Raw genomic sequence first — 20,681 nt, 5'->3', positions numbered from 1 at the left:
ATTTTGTAGGCTCACAGCCAATGTTCAATAGTGTGTGTGTGTACATAGTATTTATAGATAGCTGGCTGTCATCAAACCTGTGGGAGTAAAGCCCATGGGACCTTCATTTGCTGATGGGGCACAACTCAAAATGAAGAGAAACAGCTATAAACATCCATTAATAATCAGAACATGGAATGTACAAAGTATGAATCTAAGATAATTTGAAATTGTCAAAAATGAAATGGAACACATAAACATTGATATTTTAGGCATTAGTAAGCTGAAATTGACTGGTATTGGACATTTTGAATCTGACAACCACATGGTTTGCTATGCCAGGAATGACAGATTGAAGCGGAATGGTGTTGCATTCATTGTCAAAAAGAACATATCCAGATCAGTCATAAGGTACAATGCTGTCTGTGATAGCATAATATCCACGCGACTACAGGGAAGACGAGTTAATACCACTATTATTCAAATATATGCACCAACCACTAAAGTTAGTGAGGATGAAATAGAAGAATTCTACCAACTTCTTCAATCTGAAATTGATCAAACATGAAATCAAGATGTATTGATCATTACTGGTGATTGGAATGCAAAGGTTGGGAGCAAAGAGGATCAGTAGTTGGAAAATATGGCCTTGGTGATAGAAATGATGCTGGAGATCGCATGATAGAATTCTGCAAAACCAATGATATGTTCATTTCAAATACCTTCTTTAGACAGCATAACAGATGACAATACACATGAACCTCACCAGATGGAATACACAGAAATCAAACTGACTACATCTGTGGAAAGAGACAATGGAAAAGTTCCATATCATCAGTCAAAACAAGGCCAGGGGCAGACTGTGGAACAGACCATCAATTACTCATATGCAAATTCAAACTGAAGCTGAAGAAAATGCAAACAAGTCCACAAGAGCCAAAACATGAGCTTGAATATATTCCACCTGAATTGAGAAATCATCTGAAGAACAGATTTGATACATTAAATACTAAAGACCGAAGACCAGAAGAGTTGTGGGATGACATCAAGAACATCATACACGAAGAAAGCAAAAAGTCATTAAGAAGATAAGAAAGAAGAAAAAGGTCAAAATGGATGTCAGAAGAGACACTGAAACTTGCTCTCCAGCCTAGAGATGCTAAAGCAAATGGAAGAAATGAGGAGGTGCAAGAGCTGAACAGAAAATTTGAAAGATCAGCTTGAGAAGATAAAGCCAAATATTACAACAAAATCTTGAATCAGAAAACCAAAAGGGAAGAACATGCTCAGCATTTCTCAAGCTGTGGGAACTGAAGAAAAAATTCAAACCTCGACTTTCATTATTGAAAGATTATCTGGGCAATTATTGAATCATGCAGAAAGTATCAAGAGAAGATGCAAGGAATACATAGAGTCACTGTACCAAAAGGAAATGGTTAATGTTCAACTGTTCCAAGAGGTAGCATATGATCAAGAGCCAATGATACTGAAGGAAGAAGTTCAAGGTGCATTGAAGGAATTGGCAAAGAACAAGGCACCAGGAATTGAGGAATAAAAATTGAAATCTGTCAAGAAAGTGAGGTGGCACAGGAGGCACTCACTCGTCTCTGCCAAGAAATGTGGAAGACAACTATCTGGCCGACTGATTGGAAGAAATCCTTACTTGTGCCCATTCCAAAGAGAGGTGACCCAACAAAATGCGGAAATCATCGGATAATCTCTTTGATATCCCATGCAAGTAGTTTTACTAAAGGTAATACAGAAAGGCTGCAAGCATACTTTGACAGAGAACTTCCAGATGTTCAAGCCGGATTCAAAAGAGAACGCATATTGAGGAATATCATTGTTGATGTCCGATGGATCTTGGCTGAAAGCAGAGAACACCAGAAAGATGTTTACCAGTGCTTAATTGACCACACAAAGGCTTTCGAATGTGTGGATCATGACAAGCTATGGACAACATTGTGAAGTAAGAGGATTCCGAACACTTAATCATGTTCATGAGGAATCTGCACATGGACCAAGAGGCAGTTGTTTGAAGAGAACATGGGAACACTGAATGGTTTTAAATTAAGAAAAGTGTGTGACAGGGTTGTATTCTTTCAGTATACTTATTCAACCTGTATGCTGCACAAATAATCAGAGAAGCTGGGTTATATGAAGAAAAACATGGCATCAGGATTGGAGGAAAACTCATTAACATCCTGCGATATGCATATGATATAACCTTGCTTGCTGAAAGTGAAGATGACTTAAAATATTTACTGATGAAGATTAAAGAGCACAGCCTTCAGCATAGATTGCATCTCAATGTAAAGAAGACAAAATTCCTCACCACTGGACCAATAAATAACATTCTTATCAATGGAGAAAAGACTGAAGTTGTCAAGGACTTCATTCTTCTTGGATCAACTATCAACACTCATGGAAGCAGCAGTCAAGACCTCAAATGATGCATTGCATTAGGCAAACTACTGCACAAGACCCTTTTAAAGTGTTGAAAAGCAAAGATGTCAGCTTGAGGACCCTAACCCTGACCCTAGCCACGGTATTTTCAATAACCTCATATGCATGTGAAAGCTGGCTAGTGAATAAGGAAGACCATAGAAGAATCAGAAGAATCGATGCTTTTGAGTTATAGTGTTGAAGGAGAAAATTGAAAGGACCATGGGCTGCCAAAAGAACAAACAGATCTGTGTTGGAATAAGTGCAGTCAGAGTGCTCCTTGGAGGCCAGGATGGCCAGACTTTATCTCTCATACTTTGGACACATTGTCAGGAGGGACCAGTCACTGGAGAAGGACTTCATGTTTGGTAGGAAGACCCCAAGCGAGATGGATTGGCAAAGTGGCAGCATCAATGGGCTCAAGTGTGGCAACAATTGTGAGGTTGGCCCAGTACTGGTCAGGGTCTCATTCTGTTGTGCATAGGGTCGCTATGAGTCGCTATGGCACCTAACAACAACAATCTGTCATTTAGTCAACTCCAATTCATGTCAACCTGTGTATAAACAGAAGGAAACACTGCCGGATTCTGAGTGCATGCTGTTGTGATTGTTGTCACCATCCAGCTCACCAAGGGGCTTCCTTCGCATCCATGGTCTTCTACCTCAGTATACACAATGTTGTCCTCTAGTGATTGATCCCTCCTGATGATGTGTCCAAAGCAAGTGAGTTGTACAATGTTCTGTTGTGATTCATAATGTTTTCATTGATGTCTGGGCACAGACTAGTAACTTGAAATTTGCCTATGGTATCCTGAAACTGAATAAAGAGGCTTGCAGCCCCAGGATTGTGATATTGGAATTTATTAATTGCTTACTGATCAAGTCTGGACTCTTGGCGGTGGCGGGATGGACTTAAGTCTCTGTGTCCACCAGAGGGATGCAGGAAGTTTTTATACCTCTGGAGAACAAAGGTAGCATGGTGCCGGGTCCCCAGACTGCCAAGGTCACCCTAGCAAGTGTTACACAAGAATGACCTAACAAGCGGATGTGAGTTAGCAGAATACAAAAGTATAGTCATAGTCAACCTCAAAAAAGCCTGTACCTCTACAATTGGGTAATTTTCAGAAATAGAATGCCAGGGTTTTCTTCTTAGTCTGTCTTTGTTTGGAAGCTCTGCTGAAGCCTGTCCATCCTGGGTGACCCTGATATTTGATTACCAGTGGCTTAGCTTCCAGCATCACACCACCATGACAAACTAAACACGGGTGGTTGATACATACATATACTTATATATTGTAATCTTGTTGTTAAGTACCCTCTAGTTGATTCCACTCATAGCAACCTTGCATAGGGTTTCTGAGGAGTTGGTGAGGAGGGCCTGGGAATTTGAATTTGAGAGAACTCTCAAGGGAAGATGAAAGTCTCCAGGAATCATTGGTGCAGGTAGTGTGTGGTAGGGCTGGATGCATTCTGTGTTTGGAAGCAGACGTTTTGGATCCAAATCCAGCCTGTCCTTTGAGGCAGCTGGTTAGAGGAGACCAGCGTCTAAGCAGCCTCAAATCCTTTCTGGAAACATCCCATACATAAAACACCAGCTAAGTGAGGGCTGCTTTTCTGAACCTTCAGTCTTCATCCATAAAGGGACTGCATGCAACTAAGCACTGGACTGCTAACCACAAGGTTGGCGTTTCAAACCCACTAGTCACTCCTCGTAAACAGGGTAGGAATCTAACGACAATAATGCAACTAGGGTTTCTGGGAGTCTTCATAGAAAGCACCTGGAAATTCGGGGGCTTTTTAGACAGATGCGGAGAGCAAAGGCACTAGGTTTGACCAGCTTCAGTCCAGAAATGCAGATTTGTCCAAAGAAAACGCCTTAAAGAAAAGGAGTTCTTTGAAAGAGAAATAAAGGTGAATTCCAGGCATGAGCTTCCCAGGGCGAGTCAGGGGGGTCTCCCCGACGCCCCCTCCCATCCCCAGGTGCGCAGGCCGCGCCGCCCACCGGGTGCTTGGCTAGGGAGCCGCGCTCTCTAGGACCCGAGGAGGGAGAACGGCGGGGAGACGGAACCTCCCGCGGGTGCTGCCGCGAGCGGCCGGCGAGGGGCTCGAAATGAAAGTAAAGCTCCGGAGCCACATGGACGGAGCTGCCGGGGCGGCGGCGCCGGGAGCACGATGCGGCCGCCCATAATTAAATAGCATTTACTCTTATTATTACTAATAATAATAACATAATCATACATCTAGTCATAGCATACCATTTATCGGGCTCGGCGCAGGCCCACGGGGGAGCGCAGCCCGGCCGAGGTGAGTGCAGGCGCGGCCCGAGCAGGCGGGAGAGGCCAGGCGGCCGCTGAGGGCTGGGGGTACCGGGCCGGCCGGGGAGGGACGCGGGGAGCCCGGTGCAGGCCGAAGCCGCGCGCGGCTCGCCTGGGGAGTGGATTTTGCAAAAATCAATAAATAGTCCCAGGGATCCATTTCCTTTTTGGGGAACCCCCTCCCCGGGCCCTGCCCCAAAGTTTCAAAGTTATTGTGCGGCCGCCGGGGGCACCTGCCGCCGGAGAGATGTGGCCGCCCCTGCAGCTCCCAGGGGTGCCTGGGAATTTTCTTTGGGGGGCTCTCTCCTCGGGATCCTGAGCTTAGGGGGTGCGCGGCTGCTTCGCCGGCCCCCGCGATGGTGGCCCAGGGGGCTGGCAGGGGCGTCACTGGCAGCGCCCCCCCTGCCTTTTGTGTTCGTCTGGGCCTTGCAGCCCCGGGAGCTGTAGGGGCCTTGCGAGGGTCGGGGGCTACCTACAGCGACCGCCGGATCAGCCACCCTTGTCGGCTGTGGCAGCCACGCGAGCCCGGGGATCTGGGGCCTGTGGCCAGCAAAAGGGAGAGAGGAGGGGGCGGCAGGAATGGGGGGTGCGGTCTGGGCCAGCGGGGCTCTGGGGCATTTCCGGTCTCAGATCTGTCACTGGACTGGAGGCCTATGGGGTGGAATTGTAGCTGAGTTCGAGCTGGGAGGTTGCAGGGGATGGTTCCTTGCTCCTGGAGAGTGCACCTCTGCAGGTTGGGTGGCCGGGAGCTGCTGACCTCGGCCTTGGACCCCCTTCTGTTCAGCAGGCCTTGGGGTCCCATCCATGGCCTGCTGCCTCTAAGGATTTTCTATTATTGTTATCATTTCCTCTTTAAAATGTGTCTGGCTCTGTTGTTTGTAATGTGTCTGACTGTGGGGATCCTTCCCAGAGACAAAGCAGTTTTCTTAGGGGCGGGGGAAGAAGCCCTAGAAACGTTAATTCTGAAGGATCTTGGTGTCCCTGAAGGCTGTGTGGCCAACGTGGCATTACAGGGGTGGAGTGAGGACTGGAGAAGGGGACTGGGTCCCTGGGTGAAGGCTGAGGGCCCACTTCAGTCAGCATGGGCAGGGTTTTCATTTTTCTGGAATTGCTAGTTACTACTTGTGGTCCTAGGTACAAGACTTTGAACCCCAACTTCTTGCCATTTTCCTCAGAACCTACAGTTCCGGTCTGATGAAAATAGCAGAATGCAGATCCTTTGGAATTTTCACACAAATGGGATGATTATAGTATATTTAGCAACTGTTGTTGGGCACAAAATTCTAGTGTAATCTGTAGTTCTACCATCAAGACCTAACAACCCCCCCCAAATAAATAAAATAGATAAATAAACAACGACACACACACACATATAACCATCTCCACCGTGGTTTTTTGGAGCTAGAAAATGATGCCTTGGACAAATGCAGTTAGAGCTGGTTTGGAGCATGGTGAAGCTTGCCTTAAGCTGGGAAGTAGACACTTATGTCTAGGAAAGTGGATGTTGAAAAGAAAAAAAAAGAAAGCGAGAGAAAGAATGGAAGCAAACTTTTGTGGTCCCTGAGCTTGAATGAGGTTTGTGTGTTCCAAGGGTGCTGTAAGGTCAGGTCTGTTGGCCATGTGTTTAGGTTGGACAGTTAAGACCATGGACTTCGGTGGATTATTTTGGGGATAAGAAGCTCAGTGGAGTGGGCTGGTCCCTGGAGTATTAGGTGTAGGAAAGTTGAGGCATCAGTAGGTTTGGGTTTGAAAATCTGAAAATACAAATCCCTTAAAATAGCACTTTTGAGTTTATAACAAAGGGCTTTCACAAATGCTGGCTCACTTCCTCTCCATAGCAACCATGTCAGGTAGACATGTTTCAGTCTTCATTTTCCAGATGAGAAACCTGAGTCTTAGAGAATTAAGTGTCTTACTGAAAAGTCACACATGAGAGCTAAGATTCCTGCTTGGTTGTCTGACGCCTAACTCGTCACCCTTCTCCTGGGCTACCTTTGTTGTTGTTAGCTGTGGTTTAGTCAGCTCTGATTCCTGGAGTGCCTGGACGAAATGCTACCTGGCTGTGCTCCATCTTCACTATACAAGTCCATTCTTTTTGTGGCCACTGTGTGGTGCCTTCCATCCTAGGGGGCTCATCTTCCAGCACTGTATAGACAATACTCTGTTGGTATCCTCACGGTTTTCACTGACTGACTTTTGGAAGTGGACCACGAGGTCTTTCCTTTCTAGTCTTTCTTTATCTGGAATCCCCACAATGGATTAACTTGCTGGAATTTGAAATGCCAGGGGTTAGCTTCTAGCAACATGACATCATGAAAGCTACCACAGTATGATTAACTAACAGACAGATGCTGTTAGATGCCATGTAGTTGGTTCTGACTCATATGGACCCTATGCACAACAAAACTGAAACGTTGCCCCCGGTTGGTTCTACGCCATTCTCACAGTTTGTTTGAGCCCATTGTTTGAGCCCATTGTTGCCAACAGTATGTCAGTCCGTCTGTATGGGGGTCTTCCTCTTTTTTGCTGGTCCACTTTACCAATCATGATGTTCTTCTTAAAAGATTAGTCTCTCCTGACAACATGTCCAAAGGACGAGAGACGATGTCTCGCCATCTTTGCTTCTAAGGAGCGTTCTGACAAGTGGCTTTTCAAGTTGACTTTGTGAGCAGACCAAAATTCTGTGTGGCATGTGGGTGATTGGGATTGAGTTTGTCACTTACCTACCGTCTGACTGAAAGAGAATGTTAACGCTAGTGAACCAATGAGAGAACAAGGAAACGTTCAATGCTGGGGTCAGCGCAGCGGGAGTTGGGAATAAAGAGAGCTCAGGGTAATCTGGAAAAGTTAAGAACTTGAATTTGACAAAATGGGGAGGCAAGGCCTGGGTGACGAACAGGAAGGGAATTCTGGGACTAGCCACATGGCTTCTGTGTCAGATGCTGAATGATTGACATTTGAACTCCTATAGTGATAGTATTATCTCCAATTCACAGAAGAAGAAACTAAGAAACACAGAATTTATGTGACTGGCCCAAGTTCACCCATGTGTGTTTGAACTCAGGCCTTGTGTGTGCTCATGCTCCCTGCCTCTTGTAACCACTTCTGCCTCCAATATGTAGAGAAATAACAGTAGCCAGGGTGGCCTGAATTGACAAATACACCAAAATGGAGGCTCAAGCTAAAAGATCAGCAGGCTTCCAATGCCAAAGAGTTCCTCTGAGCTATGTGCATGGTGTACATGTTCTCAGTAGGTTTCTGGAAGGGGAACTGCATCCTGAGCATCGAGATCTTAGAAAGTTCCGTTCTTAGATGCTGCCAGAGGCTGGTCTGCTGCCATGGAGGAGCTTGTAGCTTGAGGACAAGAAAGGTGGTTGACGAGGACAGGGATTGGGTCTGATTCACCCCCTGTGGATCCTAGTCTGTTTCAGTCCCCATTGCAGGTACCAGGAGGCTGGGCTCAGCCATTAGGTTGCCCAATTGAGTTATGCGCCACATGGAGAAGGCAGGTTTGTCTGGGTTTGGAAGTTCTTCCAAGAAGAGCCTTTTGGATGCATGAAAGATGGTGGAGGAAGGTCAAAGAAAGGGGGTTCTGAGCAGAGACACTACCTCCAGCAAGTAGGTGTCTTAGTCTCCTTGTTATTGTAGGTGTTAAGTGCCCTGGACTGGGTTTTGGCTCATAGCAACCCTGTATAGAATTTCCAAGACTCTAAATCTTTTGCAGGAGAAGAAAGCCTCATCTTTCTCCTGCAGAGCATTTGGTGGGCTTGAATTGCTGACCTTGTGGTTTGCAGTGTAGTGCTTATTTTATGGAGCCACTGTGTTTCCCTAAGTCTCCTATGGTTGCTACAACAGAAATGCCATAAACAGAAATTTATTTTCTCACAGTTAGGAGGCATCGGCTCTAGGGGAAGGCTTTCTTGATGGGGAGAACCAGGGTACGTTACAATTTTTCCAGTTTCTGTTCCAGTGATCTCTGGGTGTCATCCCTTTTCCCCAGTTTGTCCTTACTTGCTTAGGTGTCTAAGCTGCTCCTTTTAATATTTCAAAAGTGATTGGTCACCCTAACTGACAAGGCTTCATTAACGTAATAAAACCCTATTCCCAGATGTGATTCTCTCCATATGTTTGGGGATTAGGATTTATGTTCTTGTTGGTAGGTGCCTTAGAGTCAGCACTGACTCATAGCAACCCTATGCACAGCAGAACGAAACACTGCCCAGTCCTGCATCAACCTCACAGTTGTTGCTACATTTGAACCTTTTGCGGCTGCCACTGTGTCAATCCATCGAGTTGGGGGGGAGGGTGTTCCTCCTTTTCTCCTACCTTCCTCTTTACCGTGCATAATGTCCTTTTCCAGGGACTGGTCCCTCCTGATAATATGTCCGAAGTTTGAGAGACAAAGTCTGGCCATCCTGGCTTCTAAGAAACGTTGTGGCTGTACTTCTTCCAACACAGATCTGTTTGTTCCTCTGGCAGCCCATGGTACTTTGAATATTCTCTTCCAACACCATAACTCAAATGCAACAATTCTTCTACGGTTTCCCTTATTCACTATTAGGATTTATAATACATGTTTTTCAGGGACACATTCAATCCACAACAGCAAAGTAGTATAAGGAAGGGAAGAGATAGGTCATCTGGTACAGCCCAGCTTGGGGCAGGTATGAGTTTGGATTCAAGTCAAGCTCTGTCCCTGCACATTGTATTCGATTCTCTGGGCCTCAGTTTCCCCTTCTGAACAAGAGCCCTGAGATTTGATATTATTTGATGATCACCTGTGGGAGACTCAGGTGAAAGAGAAACTGTTGTTGTTGTTGTTAGGTGCCATCTGGTCGATACCGACTCATAGCAACCCTATGAACAACAGTACTAAACACTGCCTGGTCCTGGGCCAACCTCACAATCGTTGCTATGTTTGAGTCCATTGATGTTGCCACTGTGCCAAACCATCTTGTTGAGGGTCTTCCTTTTTTTTCTTCGACCCTCCACTTTACTAAACATGATATCCTAGGGGATTTAAAATTTGTCACTGCTATATTTATTATATAAGTGTGGCAGCGGTGGTAAGGTTGGCTCAGGATCAGACATTGTTTCGTTCTGCTGTGCATGGGGTTGCTATGAGTCGGTTCTGACTCGATGGCACCTGACAACAACAACAACATATTTTTATGCAAATAAAACCAGACTTAGACTTTTTTTTTTTTGCAAACCCTGCTATCCCGGTTCACCTTTGCACACATTGCACATTATATGTACTGGTGCATTATTTATGTGGGCGTGTTATATGTGGAGAATAAAATAATACAGTAATTCAGACAGTGATCCAGCAATGATCTTGTAGCCAGGTCAGGTTAGGGTTCTAGCTCCGTCACTTAAGTTGTCTTTCCTATAGGTGAAGAGTCACCTATAAAATGGGGGTTACTAGAATGATCTGTGCTTTGGGTTCTTTGCGTTAGTTTGGGTTATTTTGTTTTTATTTCAGATCATTCTAGTTATCCCCATTTAATAGGTGAAAAGTCTATAGGAAAGACAACTTAAGTGATGGATCTAGAACCCTAACCTGATCCTCCCAGGAGGAAGGGAAAGAGAGAGGAGACTGAGGGGCCCGGCTGTGGTTAGTGACATTCAAACCACAAAAAATGTTCTCAGAGGGAGTCTGGCTGTAGCCCTGAGCGAGCATCAGCTGGTTTGATGAAGTGGCTACTGTGTGTCAGCTCCCAGGAGCCTCCAGAGAAGCCTGTTCCTAATGGCTCAGAGGAAACAGGCTGATTTTCCTTTCTCTATCATCACCAGCTTTGGGGCCCCTTGTTGCCTTATGTATATTCCCTGATGAGTCTGGCTCTTTGCAAGCATTTGATGGCTTCTGCAGGAGTGGTAGCGCCCTCTCCACCCCCGTTGGACCCTCACTGTGTTAAGAACCCACCTGTAGACAACATCCAGCAGCAGCGAACGATTCTTGAGGCCCAGAGGAACAGCCAAGATACTAAACTCCAAAGCTAGTGGTGGTGAGAACAGCAGCGACTCCCCCTTACCACCCCCCATGTGTGTAACCTACTGTGCACCAAGCATTTCCAGTGTATTCTTACTGAGAAGAAACTCTTTGAGAGTAACAGCTCTTGGAGGCTGGAACATTTATTGTTATTGTTGTGTGCTGTTGAGTCGATTCCAATCCGTAATGACTTGCTAGGACAGGGTAGAACGGCTCCAGAGTGTTTCTCAAGCTGCAGTCTTTACGGGAGCACATTGCCGGGTCTTGCCTCCCTTGGAGCTGCTGGTGGGTTCGACTGATGACTCTTCAGTTAGCAGCCGAGTGCGTAACCGTTGTGCCACCAGAGCTGCTTCCATATGAGGTAGATGCTCTTATTATCCCATTTTACACATAGGGAAACTGAGGGACAAAGTGGCGACGGGACACTTACTTAGTAGCAGCCCCATTTTGCAGGTGAGATGGAGACTCAGAGAGATAAATGGACACATCCAAAGTCACACAGCTGAGATAGAGCAGAGAGCCAGACGCAACCAGGCCTGTGAGATCCAGAATGCAAGTTCGTAGCTGCCACAAAGGAGAGAGGCCTTCAAGTAGCTTCCTGTCCCCACAAGCCTGTTTTATCCATCTGGAAATCCTAGTTCTCACTAACGTTTGTATTGTGCTTGTGCCCATGGTCAGGCCGATCCTTCGAGGTAAGAGGTATTCCTGTTTCTCAGAAGAAGCCAAAGCTCAGAGGGGTCACCCAGTGAGCCTGCATGCAGGCCCTGGGCTCTTCTAGCTTGTCCACATGGTGACAGGAAAAAGAAGAGGTGTCACATTCCCTGACACCAAGAGCCATGTCTGCTGGTTGTCGCCTGTTTATCAAGGGTGAGGATTGATACCAAGCATTAGTTGACCACATCCTCTGAGGGCCGAAGAAAGATTGAGGCTGGGACCCCTAAGAGTTTTCAGAGTTCTCCATGTTCATCGGTACTCTGATTTTCCAGAGTGTTCTGTGTGGTGCTTTATCCCCCCAACAGGCAGAGCATGGGGCAGGGAGTCCAAAGTCCCGAGTTCCTTCCCAACTCCAGCACATCCTGGCTGTGTGACCTGGGTCATGATGTTTCATCAGTCCTCACCTCAGTTTCCCCTTCTGTGAGATGGCCATGCTGATCCAGTCCTGTCTGCCTGGTGTGTGCTGAGAGAGTTCAGTGAAGGCACTGTGAAAGCCGTGAAGACCTTTCTGGGTGAGGGGTTTGTTGTAGTTGTCACGAGTGTTCAATAACCTCAAGAATGTTCCTGAGGAGCGCTGGTGGTGCAGTGGGTTAAGCATTGGGGTGCTAACTGAAAGGTCAGCATTTCAAACCCATCAAGTACTCTGAGGGAGAAAGGTGAGGCAGTCTGTTTTCATTAAGCTGTATCGCCTTGGAAACTGTATGCCACTTTGTCTTATAGGGTCACTATAGGACAGGGACTCGAAGGCAGAGCGTATGGTATAGAATGTTCCTGAATCTTCTCTGCTGCCCACCCTGACTGACCCAGGCCTGGATGGCTACAGTTACCTCCTAACTAATTTTTCTTCTCCTCTCATCCTTCATTCTCCACACCGCAGTCAAGAGGGTGTGTCAAGATTTCACTGAGACCCTGTCATCCCTCTGCTAAAGACCCTCCAGTGATTCCTCACACATACAAAACTCAGCCTGGTTCACTGACATGGCCTGTGTGTGGCTCCCTGTGATGGCTTCAGCCTGCCCCTGACAGCCAGGGAACTCCACTCTGGCCTTGTTTCCAGCACCACAGTCATACTGGCCTAGAACGTTCTCGGCATATTCCTACCTCAAGCCATTGCCTCTGCCGTACCCTGTGTGCTTTTATCCCACCTCCTTGACTTCCTAGGACTGGCTTCCCTAAGCTCCCAGTCTGCCCCCCATCACTCCTTGCCCCATCTCCTGTTTTGGCTCTTTTGTAAATTTCTATCTTTACTTCTCTCATTCACTTATCAAAGACTCCTTGTCTCCCTACCCCTGGACGACAAGTTCCGTGGTTAGGGACCTTCTTAACTTTCTTACCCAACACTTGGCAAAGCCCTGGCATGTAAAAGTGGGTGAGTTTGCTGTAGTGGTTACGAGTCGGGCTGCTAACCTCAAGGTCAACAGTTCGAAACTACCAGCGATTCCACGGAAGAAAGAGGAGGCTTTGTACTTCCGTAAAGATTTACAGCCTTGGAAATCATATACAGTGTCACTATGAGTCGGAACTGACTCCACAGCACACCACCAACAACCACCATTTGTGAAATAAATGAATAACAGTACCAGGTTGGCCACAGACTGGTTTTAGGTAAAGAAGGTATGGCTTAGAAACTGTATGGAGACTAGTGTTTCCTGACTGGAAAGTGCCAATAGAATGACCTTGGTGTTTCCAGTTCTGTTTCCGCATTCCCAGTTCAGCAGGAATGCTAGTTTCTGACCCCCTCTGGGGAAGGCATGCTTCCTAAAGCCTCAAAACTGCCCTACAAGACAGGCCTCATTAACCTCATCTCAGACAAGACAAAACTGAGGCCCAGAAAGGGGCCCTGAAAGCTAGCGTGGGCTGGTACTACTGGGACTTGACTCCCCATAATGCCCAGGGACTTGCAGCCACATGGACACCAAGCTCCCGGGAGAAGGAGTTATCGCTCTTCAATTGTCCAAATGAAAAACCAGCACTCTAGTTAGGCAGTGGAACTCTGGGTGATTTCTGCTTTGTTTTTCATTTATAACTTGTCTATAATTGACAAGGGTATACAGTGAACTTCGGAGTCCTGGTGTGGCGCTATAGGATAAGCACTGGACTGCTAACCACAAGGTCGGCAGTTCAAACCCACTAGTTGCTGGCTTTTAACAACAATGAACTTCTGTTTCGTGAGTGGGGAGTGAAAAGGAGAGCTCTTTCAGAAAGGCCACAGTTGAGCACCGTCTCTTGGGGTCAGGATGGGTGTGGGAGCCTGAGCCCCAGAGACAGAGCTTTGGGGGAACCTGGCCTGCTGGGCAGGGGGCTGCGTAGCCTTGGCAGGACCCCGTCCTCTCAGAGCTCACTACTAGACAAGAATATGAAAATCAAAGCCCTTTGTAATCAGAATGCAGGCTGGAGCAGGGCAGAGGATGCTTTCTTTATAGCTGACTCACATGGTTGGTGGCCTGAAAAGTCTCTTGAACTTTGGTTCCTGTTCGGGGTGGCCAGCTGAAAAGAAGACAGAACTGCATCTCACTGAGGCCCATGGACATTGCATTATATTCTACTGGGTAGCGGTGGGACACTCAGCTTCTTCCCTTCTAGTCAGCTCTGATGAGTCCAGTTAACCATGTGAATCCAACCATAGCCACTGAGTCAATTCCAACTCTTAGCGACCGACGCTATAGGACAGAGTAGAGCTGCTCCCGAGGGTTTCTGAGACTGTAAACCTTTACAAAGGGAGCAGAGACTCAGCTTTCTCTCTCAGAGCAGCTGGTGGGTTTGAACTGCCAAACTTGTGATTAGCGGTCCAACACCTAGTCCACAGAGTCCAGTTGTTGTTGTCAAGTGCCATGGAGTTGGTTCCGATACATGTTGTTGTTGTTATGTGCCGTGGAGTCGGTTGGTTCCGATGCATAGCAACCCTGTGTATAGAGTTTCGGAGTAGCGACTGGCGCCGTGGAGTGGTAGTGGTGGTGGTGAGTGTGGTTCTGTTGAGTCACTTCTAACTCGTAGTGAACCTGCATAGGGTTTCCGAGGCTGGAAATCTTTTCGGTAACAGAAAGCCTCATAGTTCTCCCGCAGAGCGGCTGGTGGATTCGAACTGCTGACCTTGTGGTTAGTAGCCCAACATATAACCCACTATACCATCAGGGCTCCTTGGCTGGTGCAGTGTTGTTGTTAAGCATTGTTGAGTCAGTTCTGACTCATGTTGTTGTTGTTAAGTGCCATCGAGTTGGTTCTGACCTGTAGTGACCCTGTGTAGGGTTTCCAAGGAGTGGCTAGTAAGCTTGAACCGCCGACCTTGCAGCTCAAACCGGCTTTGCTATCCAGCGCATTAACCCACAGCACCACACCAGGACTCCAGTTCTGACTCACAGTGACCCTTTGTAGGATTTCCAAGGAATGGTTGGTGGGTTTGACCTACCGACCTCGCGATCAGCAGTCCAGTGCTTATCTTACAGCACTCCAACAGGACTGGTGTAGCATGTACCGTAAATTCCAAGTTGTGATGAGCGTGAATGCTATTGTGTTGTATCTGCCACAACTGAAATACGGCAGTCAGAGGACCGGGCTTTCTGGTGGCAGTACTGAGTTCTGTTGCCTACATTCATAGTTGAAGAGAATGCTGACTTTTGGAGAGGGGTTAGCAAATGTAAAGAGGTCAGTGTTTTCCCATCCAAGTTCATGGATCCCTGGATTCTATCTGGGAACCCCAGGTTCAGAACTTCTGCCGGAGAAGATACTTAATATGCAGTGGGTGGTCACCAGACATGAGCTAAGGCTCCCACTGGCTTCCTTGGAGCGTATGGTCCTCAGGGGGACAGGCTGAGAGTGTCAGGGATGTGGGAAAGGAATAAACGCAGACCGGAGCCTCGGTGGGTCTGGGGCAGTGGAATGAAAGCTTCCCTGGTCTTGGAGTAAGTGACCAAGAGCACAGTGAGTCACGAGAGAGGTGCCAGGCGTCTTTGGAGATGACATCACCTCAGGTCATGTTCTTGTGCCGTCTGAGCCAACTGCTGCTCTTTAATGAAATCTGGTGGAATTGAGGTGAGTACAATAGGGGGGAGGCTGCAGACCTCTAGCTGAGGAGGGAGGGGGTACTATTGGGTTGGGTGGCCACAGAGCATAGGGCTGAGAATCCCTCTGCCAGGGTTCAAATCCCAGCTCTGTTGCTTCCTAGCTGTGTAACCCTAGCAGGTTTCTTTACCTCTCTGCACCTCCTTAACTGTAAGAACCGTGCTTTCTCATAGGGTGTTTATAAAGACTAAGCTGTATTGAAAAGACTTAGAACAGTGTCTGCTTGGAGAAAGAGCTTGGTGGTTGATGTGTGATGCCATCAGCATCTCCATAGTTATTCTAGGATTCATGAGACCCCCCCGCCCCCATCCACTCAGGTTAGGCTTCCTAACCACAGAAGAGGTTTCTTTGTGCCACCCAGAGGTGAATCAGATGCAGTTAATAATGCGGGGAGAAACCTAGATGTAAATTCCTAATTTCAGTTAACTAGGATAAACGTCCTGGTGTGGTGCTGTAGGGTAAGCACTGGACCACAAGGTCACTTTGAACTGCAAGGTCATTGCTTCAAACCCACCAGCCGTTCTTGGAAACCCTTTATCCCTATACAGGGTCATTATGAGTCGGAACCTACTTGACATCACTTACCAACAACATTAACAGGGTAAGTGTGGAGTCCTGATAATGATGCTGTAGGATAAGCACAGAACTGCTCACCTCAAGGTAGGCAGTTCAAACCCACCAGCAGCTCCTTGGAAACCCTATACACGTTCTCTAAGAATCAGAAGGACTCACGGGCACTCAGCAACAATAAAACAGCAGGATAAGTATGATGATTGTGGTGTGCTTGGGTCGGGGCCAGAGAAGGGAGGGTTCCTGGCAGAACAGCCACCTCAGCTGTGCCTTCAAGAAGCCAGGAGAGCAGTGGTGTGGATGTTTCAGACAGAGGGGGCAGCTTGAATAGGAAGCCAGAGTGTAACAGTCTAGGCAGGGCTATGGGCCAGAGAGCAGGCCATGCCATGCCAAGCCAGGTTAAGGAGGTTGGACTTTGCCCTTCTGGGATGTGCAGACATGGAAGGTTTGATTTGATTTGGTTTGGTTTTAACTTTTTATTTTGAAATAGTTATAGACTCACAGGAAGTTGCAAACCTATTGCGCAGTCCCATGTACCTTTCACCCAGCTTCTCCTAATGATGACATCTCATATAGCAGCAGTACGCTGCCCAAAGCAGGAAATCAACACTGGCACAGAGAGAGTCCCAGTGTGACAGTTCAAACCTACCAGCTGCTCCTCGAAACCCTTTACAGGGTCGCTACGAGTTGGTACCAACTTGCCGATACTTAACAACATGCTACAGAGCTTGTCTAGTTGTCACTATTTTTAACCTGCATCCAGGTTTTTTTAAACCTGTGTGTATGGGCATGTATTAGTGTGTAAGGGTTTTCAGCAGGAGTGACTTAACTGTTAGGTCGATAGCCCCACAGTGGAACGGGAGTAGATTTTAGGGGACTCTTTGGAGGCTGCTGGAGATGAAGGAAGAAATGCTTAAGAGGTAAAAGTGGAAAGAATCGGAGATTCATTGAGAACAGCACCAATAAAGTTGGCAGTGAGGGAAAGGGGAATTAATGGGAGGATTGGGACTGGAGGAGAAATTAAGTCGGGAATGTGTTGAGTTGGAGGGACTACCAACCCATCTGGGATGAACATCAGGGCATTTGATCTGGGTCCTAAAGATTGAATGGGAATTGGCTAGGTATTCGGGGGACATTCCAGGTAGAGGACCCAGGATAAGGACAGGCATGGAGGTCATAGGCAGCCTGGCTACTGGATATCCAGGTAGTACTTCCCAGAGGTAGAAGACTTGAGTCTGTTGTGCCGAGGACGGGGTAAGACTTGGTTTGTGAGCCACTGATATGACTCGTGAGATCATGAATACACTTGGAGGGAGTGTCGCTCTAGGAGGGCGGGAGAACACAGGCCCTTAAGAGGAAGCTGGACAGACAAAGAGGAGCCCCAATTGGAGATGGAGCAGAAACAGTTAGAGAGGTGTGAGAAGGACCCCTCACAGAGGGTTGGAAGTGACAGATGCAACCAGGAAAAGGGAACTGAAAACTGCCTCTTCACTGAACTCAGCCACTGGGAGGTGCCTGGAATGGGGAGGACCCTTGGCTACCACCATTCCGGGGGTGGGGCCGGGGGTGGGAACAGGGTTGCTATGAGTTGGGAACTTGCATGGAGGTGAAGACATAGAGATGGTTAGCATAGACAACTCTTTAACAAGAGAGATTGTTTGGTAGCTAGAAGGGAATTTGGGTCAGGAGAGGAAATGATTTTAGAGGTGGGCGAGACTTGAGCATGATGGCAGACTGCAGTGATCTGGGATTTGGTCTGCTATTTATTGGGAGACAGTAGTGGTGATGGTGATGTGTGTGGGTCCTGGGGCCAGACTGCCAGGGTTTGAATCCCAGTTCCCTATGAATCCAGCTACATGACCTTGGACAAGTCACTTAACTTCTCTGTGCCTCCATTTCCTCCTCTGGAATGATGACAGTATCTTTTTCTCTTTTAATTTTTTATTGTGAATTATGTGAAGGTTAACAGAGCAGATCATGAGCTTTACTTTCAATCAATCATATGGTTTTTCATCTAAATGATTACAATCCCCTCCCTGCAACAACAGTTATCCTGCTTCCTCCCTGTGGCTTCCCTTTTACATCTTTATGATTTTTCATCAATCGACAAAGCAAAACTATTTGATGTACACATGCATAACAAAAAGTATGTATCCTTTTAAATATCCAAAGGGCACATTTTGCAAGGCAGCCTCCTGCTTGCCGGCACACAGCCTTTCTCAGTCCATGGGTCTAGAGTCCTCAGCTGCTCTGTGTCTCCATGCCATGGCCTCTGTCACTGTCTCTGTTGTCCTTGCTTTTCTAGGTAAGATCTCATGTTCTTCCCTCTTGACAACAGAATCTTAATGGATTATTGTGTGAGCTTTTAAGTAAGTTATGACATGTAAAGCTGTCAGGTCAGCCCCTGGCACACGGTAACCTCTTAGCAAAAGTTCATCTTACTAGCCGATTATTCATTTATCCAAGTGTCAGTCTTTATCATTTATTTATTCAATATCCACTTGTTTTGGTCTGTATGATGAATGGCTGGTTTGAATGAGTTGATATTCATTTTATTCCTATTTACTGAGAACTTGCTCTGTGTCAAGCACAAGGCCATTCATGGAGCTTTTGAAGAGGCTGGCAGAGCCCATGCCAATGTGATACTGATCTGAGTCTCTAGAATTCTGCCATTGTCAAACCTTTCCCCGAGGTGGAAAAGAACATGTTTCCTTCATGGTTTCAGGGTTAGTGGATTATCTTTTTTGGGGGAAGAATGGCCCATTGACATCTTGGCAGACCCAGGGCACCCAATTTAAAGTGAGTTGGCCTCAACTCAATCACCTCATTTTGCTTTTCAAATGTTAAGAAGAATACTTGCCCTGTGCAAAAAGTCCAAACCATGTGAGGTAGATAAAGCAGAAAGGAAAACATTCAGTGTCCTTGGCAAACCTCAGTCCCCAGAGAGAACACATTAAATTGGGGAATATCGTTCCACAGCTTTTCTTTGTAAACACGAATTGCACACCAGTGGGCTCATACAACACAAAGTGCTTGAAATCTGCTTTTTGTTGTTGTTGTTGTTCCTCAACCATGTGTGGTTATATAGTATCATCTCCACAACAATATGAGAGGTCTATGAAAAGTTCATGGAAAAATGAAATTCAAAGATAAGAATATAAACTTTATGTCTTAACATAAGCTCCATCAAGTTCAAGAAACATTTTAAAGAATGATACCAGCCTTAAAGAACTAAGGGTTCTGGGAATGTAACCATATCAATGCAGTCTTTTTAATATTATTAACTGAGGGCAAATGGGTGCCCTTTAACATTTTTTTAAGATTAGGACACGGAAAGAAGTCAGAAGGAGCCAAATCAGAACTGTAATGTGGATGCCCAATGATTTTCCACTGAACTCTGGCAAAATTGCCCTTGTTTGATGATGAGAGGAATGAGCAGGAACATGGTCATTGTGGAGAAGGGCTTGCTGTTGAAGCTTCCAGGCACTTTTCTGCTAAAGCTTTGGCTGACTTTCTCAAAAACTCACAATACGATTTTATCATTCTTTGGCCCTCTAGAAAGTCAATAAACAAAATGCCTTGAGCATCCCAAAAAACCTCTGCTCTTGATCGGTGCACTTTCACTTTGACTGGTCCACTTCCATCTCTTGGTAGCCGTTACTTTGACTATGGTTTGTCTTCAGGATCACACTGGTAAAGTTTCATCTCTTGTTACAATTCTTCAAAGAAATTCTTCAAGATCTTGATCCCTCTTGCTTAAAATTTCCATTGAAAGCTCTGCTCTTGTCTACAGCTGCTCTGGATGCAATAGTTTGGGCACTCACGGAGTAGAAAATTTGCTCAGCTTTAATTTTTAGTCAGAATTGTGTTAGCTGAACCAACTGAGATGTCTGTGGTGTTGACTATTGTTTCTACTATTAATCTTAGATCCTCTTCAATTAGGGCATGTACAAGATTAAATGTTTCATCACAAATTGATGGGAATGGTCTGCAGGTTTCATTTTCAACATCGTGTGATCCTGTCTTAAAACGAGATATCCATTTGGAAACTGCTGATTTCTTTGAGGCGTTGTCCCTCATGAACTGTCCATAAAGCATCAATGATTTCACCATTCTTGCATCCAAATTTTACCATAAATTTGATGTTTCTTCTTGCTTCAGTTTTAGCAGAATTCATGTTACTGTGATACTCTTTTCAAATTGATGTCTTTGAAAAGAAGCACTTCTTAGTGCTTCAAACTAGATCCAGTTTATATATCCTGTTATAGCAAGGTAGTATGAGTTTATTTTGATACCCCAAAAATTGGAAATCCATTAATAATTTTTTCATAATACTCACTTTACACAAACTTTTAAAGATCCCTTTGAACCACAAGGTCAGCAACTCAATCTCACCAGTCACTCCTTGGAAACCCTATACAGGGTCGCTATGAGTTGGAACCAACTTGATGGTACTTAACACCAACAACACATAGTTTCAGTAGCTCATGTATTCCTTGGTACGGATAGCCCATAATTTAATTAACCAGTCCTTTACTGATTTAGAGACCATCTGAAGAACAGATTTGATGAATTAAACACTAAAGACCGAAGACCAGAAGAGTTGT

The 20,681-nt window shown here is 46.1% G+C and overlaps 1 protein-coding gene across 1 annotated transcript in view; it reads left to right on the top strand.

Moving 5' to 3' along the window:
• The first annotated feature begins 4,460 nt into the window (after nucleotides 1-4,460).
• ZC3H7B (zinc finger CCCH-type containing 7B) overlaps nucleotides 4,461-20,681 on the top strand; it is a 65,790-nt gene continuing 49,569 nt past the window's right edge. Inside the window, exon 1 of the mRNA XM_006866875.1 lies at nucleotides 4,461-4,728. The gene's annotated coding sequence lies outside the window, so the exon portion shown is untranslated. The remainder of the gene's footprint in view (nucleotides 4,729-20,681) is intronic.

This window comes from Chrysochloris asiatica, unplaced genomic scaffold, assembly GCF_000296735.1.
Source record: "Chrysochloris asiatica unplaced genomic scaffold, ChrAsi1.0 scaffold00097, whole genome shotgun sequence".
NCBI lineage: Eukaryota > Metazoa > Chordata > Mammalia > Afrosoricida > Chrysochloridae > Chrysochloris > Chrysochloris asiatica.
This window is presented reverse-complemented; position numbering and strand designations above follow the sequence as displayed.